The sequence below is a fragment of the Dipodomys merriami genome, unplaced genomic scaffold (assembly GCF_024711535.1).
Source record: "Dipodomys merriami isolate MVZ:Mamm:240054 unplaced genomic scaffold, mDipMer1.0.p SCAF_6, whole genome shotgun sequence".
NCBI classification, from domain to species: Eukaryota; Metazoa; Chordata; class Mammalia; order Rodentia; family Heteromyidae; genus Dipodomys; species Dipodomys merriami.
In genome coordinates, this window is record NW_027206179.1 from 2702502 (window position 1) to 2708647 (window position 6146).

At 40.9% G+C, this 6146-nt stretch overlaps 1 non-coding gene across 1 annotated transcript; it reads right to left on the bottom strand.

The window, feature by feature from the left end:
- Positions 1 to 4492: 4492 nt before the first annotated feature.
- On the bottom strand, positions 4493 to 4578 carry LOC138814429 (small nucleolar RNA SNORD35). The gene has a single exon (XR_011368004.1). It is a non-coding gene; the product is annotated as a small nucleolar RNA SNORD35 (small nucleolar RNA).
- Between the last annotated feature and the right edge of the window lie 1568 nt (positions 4579 to 6146).

A 6146-nucleotide genomic window follows, 5' to 3' on the forward strand; every position in this document is an offset into this window, starting at 1 on the left:
CAGAAGTTAGAAAACATGTGTACCATCTTCCTCTCCACACCCTCAGGACCATGATTTCATCTAAGACTGTAGATAATGAAACTCCAGGGATGGATTCCTCTCTTGTTGAGTTGTTCACAAATTGTGTGAAAGCAAAAAGTTGAAAACAAAAAAAGCACAACCAATCAAGGGTCACTAGGGATGATGGGAATGGATGACACCAGAGGATGCCATGTGAAGGTCAAATGATCATAGAGCACCATGGCCAGGAAAGGCCCAGTCAGAGTTACTGGAGCACCTTCAAAGATGAGGATGGTCAGGCTCACAACCTAGGGATAAGGGAGACACAGAAGTTTGGTGAAATGACCCATTCAGGTTTTTATACCAAATGCACATGCATAAGAATCCAGAAGAGCTCAATGTATTTATTTACTGCTGCAGGTATTACCAACAGTGTCCTGGAATTCTACCATTACAGATCCATACTTCAAGTTCAATGCACTTATCCAATTAGACATTTGCACTCTGAATCTTGAACTTCTTCAGTACATACATGTTGTTGACCATCAGAGTGCACCTATGAATATATTGGGAGTCCATTGTTAGACAGAGATGTTCTATGATCTACGACTTTCTGGGAACAGAGCAGGCCTGCACACTGAGGATCCTGGTAGATGTGGGTGTATGGATGGGTCTTGCTCTGCTGTGTCCACATCATGTCCAGCGTGCTCCGGGAATTCTTGTTCCCACTTGGACAGCCGCGTTGTGCTAGCTCTGTCCATGTCTCCCTACCTGTCTTCTCTATTAGTTCCTCATACTAGAAGTGAAACCAAGGTCACGGCATAGGGTCCTGCTCTGCACAGAGTTCACCATGGTGGCTGGTTCGGTGAACTGGCTGCATATATTTATGAGGAAGGGCTTGGCAAATGTAAATTGGAAAAGTAAGGATGCAAATTCTAGTTTGTGTTGGTAACAAGCAAGAGCTTGCAAGAGCCTCAGTGCTGGGGCCTAGCCTGACTTGAGTTCTGAGGTAGAAATCTTTGTTGCTTCTATACCCAGGATTATCGGTATGAGCCACCTGTGGCTGTCTCAGAGGAAAAACTTTTTTTTCCATTCTCCTCATCTATTACTCTAACTATTTCTGTTCAGTCTGCCTAAGAGAACAGGCCCTCCCCACTTCCTCTTCACCTGCCTGAAACCAGTTGTCACCTATCAATCACCTGACTGGGCATCAGCAAAAGACCCCACAATCTGAGGTCACTTCTTCATCCACAGAGGTCACTTGCTGGACCATCCTGGTCACACTTCCCTAGCACAGTGAGAATTTCCCCAGACTCTGTGGTCACTTCCACATCCGCTGTGGTCCTGGCGTAGCACAAATCCCTTTTTCTCTCCTTTTATTTTCTTCTTTTTCCTTTTCCTGTGTCCTCTCCAGGGGCCTCCATCTCCTGAGGGTGGGCAATTTGCCTTTCCTGCCTGAACTGTGTATCAAGTTTCCTTGCTGGAGAAGCTAACAATTTCTACTTCATTGTCATTGGTGTCTACTCTAGTACTCTATGCCTTCTTCTCCCTACATTTCAAAAATTAGAGAAAACTTGGGGATCTCTGTTGCTTCTATCGGTGTGCTTTCTTTCTGATATGTCTGTTCATTTGTCTGTGTGTATTGTAAATGTGTTTTACAGAGGAGTTACCATTATGTAAATCAGGTATTGAGTACATTTCTGTTTTTACAATGTTACCCAGTTTTTCCCTCCCTGCCCCACCCACAGGTTGTATGCTTCATTTTTCACACAGAGTCCAGTATATACCACTGCTGCATTTGCCAGGGTGATTAAACACGATGTTCTCCACTTCCTCCCATATTCCTGACTCAAACATTTAATTGCATGCCCAAGACTGCTAGTGTCTGTGTGACTCAATTTACTTTTTCCATTCATGTGTTCTGCAACTCAGCTTCTAAGTAGTGTCATGATAAACACTCACCATATGTAAACATAGACATAACAAACACCCATACTAGTGTGTGTGTAATATGTATGTAATATTACATCTTTTGTCATACTATGTTACCAACGGTGTTATAATATTCCTTTTGGCCATATCCCAATTAGTGTCTGTTATTATTAATTTTCTTGATAATCAATCAACTTATTTATTGCCAATTACTTTATAATAAGCTCTAATTTATAAAACTCAAGATGTACTCATCTGCTACTTACTTGAATATTTTGTGGGTATAAAATTTGAAGATGGGAAGGGGTCCTGTGACTGAAGTGGTAGAGTGCTAGCCTTGAGCTGAAGAGCTGAGGGATAGCGCCCAGGCTCAGAGTTCAAGCCCCACAACACACCAAAAAAAATGAAGACCGTTTTTGCTTCTGAAATAATTTTGTATCCAAATGAAACCAATTTGTTTCATCAATTCCCTTTCTCAAGACTTTCATTTACTAACTTCCCTTGGTCATGGGACTTGAACTCTGGGTCTAGGTGCTGTCCCTCTGTTTTCAGCTTAAGGAGAGTGCTCTACCTCTTGAGCCACAGCACTGCTTTTGATTTTCTGGTGGTTAATTGGAGATAAGAGTCCTATGGAGTTTCCTGCCTGGGCTGGCTTTGAACCCTGATCCTCAGATCTTAACCTCCTGAGTAGCTAGGATTGCAGGTGTGAATCACTGGCACCTGAATTCCTTACTGAGTTTTAAAAAATTACGTTTAATTAACTCTTTGAAAACATTTGATCTCAAAATGACATTTTTAAAGATGTAAAGTAGTAATCCTTAGACAAACTAGTTGTAAATTGATATTTTGCTTTTGGTTTTAAAGCAGGGAGAACAGGAGAATCACATGTAGACTAACATTGCATGAAGAGTCCAAACTTAACAAACTTGAGGTATCTCAGACAATATCTTGGTGTTTTCAAAATGCAGCTGATTGCATCACTTCACATATCACTCTTGAAACTTTCTTCAGGTAATATGTGAAGGAAAGCAACGCCTAGTTAAAAACACTCATATATTGGCCTTTTGGTGTGTAAAGAATTGAGCAATAATAATAATAATAATAATAAAAGAATTGAGCAATAGCTGAGAGCCAGTGGCTCAAACTCATAATCCTAGCTACTCAGGAGGCTGAGATTTGAGGATCGCAGTTCAAAGCCAGCCCGGGCATAAAACTTCATGAGACTCATCTCCAATAAACCACTCAGAAAACTAGGAGTGGTGCTGTTGCTCAAGTGGTAGATTGCGTGCCTTGAGCTGAAGAACTGAGGGACAGAGTCTAGGCTCAGAGTTCAAGCCCTATGACCGACAAAAAAAAAAAAAAAAGAATCGAGTAACATAAATTAGGTTTTACATTGAAGTAAATATCTAACCAAAGCCAGGAAAATTTAAACATAATTTCTACTTTTTTTCTTTGTCCCTTAAAGGAAACCACAATGGGGAAAATATGTATGTAGAGCAAACTGCACCTTATCTATCTGACCCATATCTATAAGAAAATAGAAAATCTGAACACACACTGTACAATTGTTTTTATCAAAGGAATGGGGGGGCAGAAAACAAATATGAGTATGGATGAGTTAATATTGGCAAGAAGTGGCAAAATAAGAGAAGTAAAATAAGAAAACCATAAAACTCAAGGCAATATTCTCAGCTTTGGATGGTCTCAAAGCCAGTTAGAAAATTTCTACCTTCTATCCCTTTGGCTGGTGGAAGCTACCAGTCCATTTCCAGATCCTCCTGGGAACATAGGCAGAGACTTCCGGATCACAGTACCCAGTCTGGTTGGTCCATGAGCCGTTCACCACCTGTTAGTGCAGGAGTTCGGCTTCTGCCTCTGGGATCTTCCAGATCCACCCCTGCCAGGCCATCCAACCTAGGGTGCAGGCCTCACTGGGTGCATCAAGCGGTCTCCAGACATGACCAGTGGCATGTCTGAGCTGCTTAGCCCCTGCACATGGTTTGGCGCCTCTGGGGAAGACGGGGCCCAGGGTCTTGCTCTGGAACGGGAAGGATACTCCCAGCATGCCCTGGGACATGGGACAGTGAGCATCATAGGAAGGATACCTGGGCCTTGAGCATGAGCGGCTGTATATGGCTAGGGCCTTGTCCGGGTCTGAGTGTTTGTTCAGCAAAACCAACTCTGGGCAGATCCTGAGCAGCAGGTTCAGGGAGCACGGGTCGGATCCATAGCCTATTCCTCCTATTCTGGCCCCTCTCCGGGTTGAGATGACTCACCTGCAACTTATGGGCATCTCTTTTCTTTTTTTTTTTTTCCTGCTCTGGCAGATTTGGGGTTTTCTTTTTTAAAAAAATTTATGTTTTTTTTAATTGTGAAAATACCGTACAGAGGGGTTACAATTACATGAGCAAGGTAATGAGTACATTTCTTATCAACCATTGTAGCCTCCTCCTTTGTTTACCCTTAACATCGCTGCCCTCCCATCTCCCCACCCTTCATTATCCTCCCTTGGTTTGTTTTCATTTAATATATTGGGTATTTTTTCTCTCCGCCTTTTTATTTCCTGGTATCTGCTGAGCCTTTGGCATCATTGGCACTGCCCACAGTGGCATCCACAGACCATCGTGAGAAAAGACATCACTTGCTTTAAAAAAAAATTAAAGACAGGATTGATGGTTTTCAGAGTTGGGTGCTGGGAAGAAACGGGAATAAAAAATTAATTTATGGAAAAATTGTGTGTGTGTGTGTGTGTGTGTGTGTGTGTGTGTGTGTGTGTGTGTGTGTGTGTGTGTGTGTGTGTGTGTGTGTACCAGCCCTGGAAATTAGGACCTAAACTCCATCTCTTGGCTTTGTAATTCACAAGTGGCATTTTACCATTTGAGAAATACCTCCCCTCCTGTATTTTTAATTGTAAGTTAAAGATGGAGTCTCATACACTTTTCTGTCCAGACTAATTTTGAACTGTGATCCTCAGATCCAAGCCTTCTAAAGTAGCCATTGGTGTCTGACTTGAAAAAAAATTGCGTTTGTAATATTGAAATTAACAATGAATTTAATAATAGACTTCCACAAGATTGTGAAAAGTTAATACAGATGATTCAAGGTTTTAGTCAGTATTTTAAAGCAGTAACATTTTTCTTTATTGAGAGTAATTACATAAATTTCACAGTATTGGGGCATAGTGATACTTAGCTGAAGTCACTAACACATTTTAACCTTCACAATGCATGTTGTCATTGTCTTCCTCTACAAAGGTAATGAACTCTGAAGACTTTAACAATAAAACTGTTTCTCCCAAATCAGGTGATATGCACATTTCTTTCCTTATGCTCAGTATCAGCTGATTCCTCTTTCTCTCTCATTCCCTCCCTCACATCATCACTGTTGAGTTGCTTAGTTCACTTTCATCAATGACCAGTGCCGCTGATGGGCCCCTCTGTTGTATTTTTTCACCCATTTTCCTATAGTTCTTTGCCCTTAGGTGTGCATACTTATACACCATATATGCGGTCCAGTATATAGAGTCATCTAGAAACGATATAACACATTATGAAGACATTCTGTGTTTCTTTTTTTTTGTTAGGAATGTTTTTTATTGTGAAAATACTGTACAGAGGGTTACAATTACATGGGCAAGATAGTGAGTAAATTTCTTATTAAGCATTGTAGCCTCCTCCTTTGTTTACCATTCCCATCCTTTCCCATCCTCCCTCCCTCCCAAAACTCCCCCCCACAAGTTGTAAAGTTTGTTTTTGACATGACAACTTGTACTTCTCATTGTTGCAACAGGTCCACCTGTATCCTTATTTAAACGACTTGTTTTTCCCCTTCCCCTCCACAAATTATACCGACATCAAATATAGTGAAAGCAGGGTTTATACTGTGGGGGAGGGACATATAAAGCAACAAAGAAATAATCTTATAATTGCGTTAGAAACAAATGCATGAAAGAAAAAAAACATTTACAATACATGTCTTAGGGTTCATTTTCCTAACATCACCTTATCTGACCTTTTCTGCTTGACTCAGACATATACTAGATATTGCAAATAAGGGAAACCATGGGACCTATGTTCCTTTGGGCTTGGCTTACTTCACTTAATATAATTTTTCCAAGTCTTTCCATTTCCTAACAAATGGGGAAATGTCATTCTTTCTGATGGAGGCATAGAATTCCATTGTGTATATATACCTCAATTTCTTGATCCATTCAT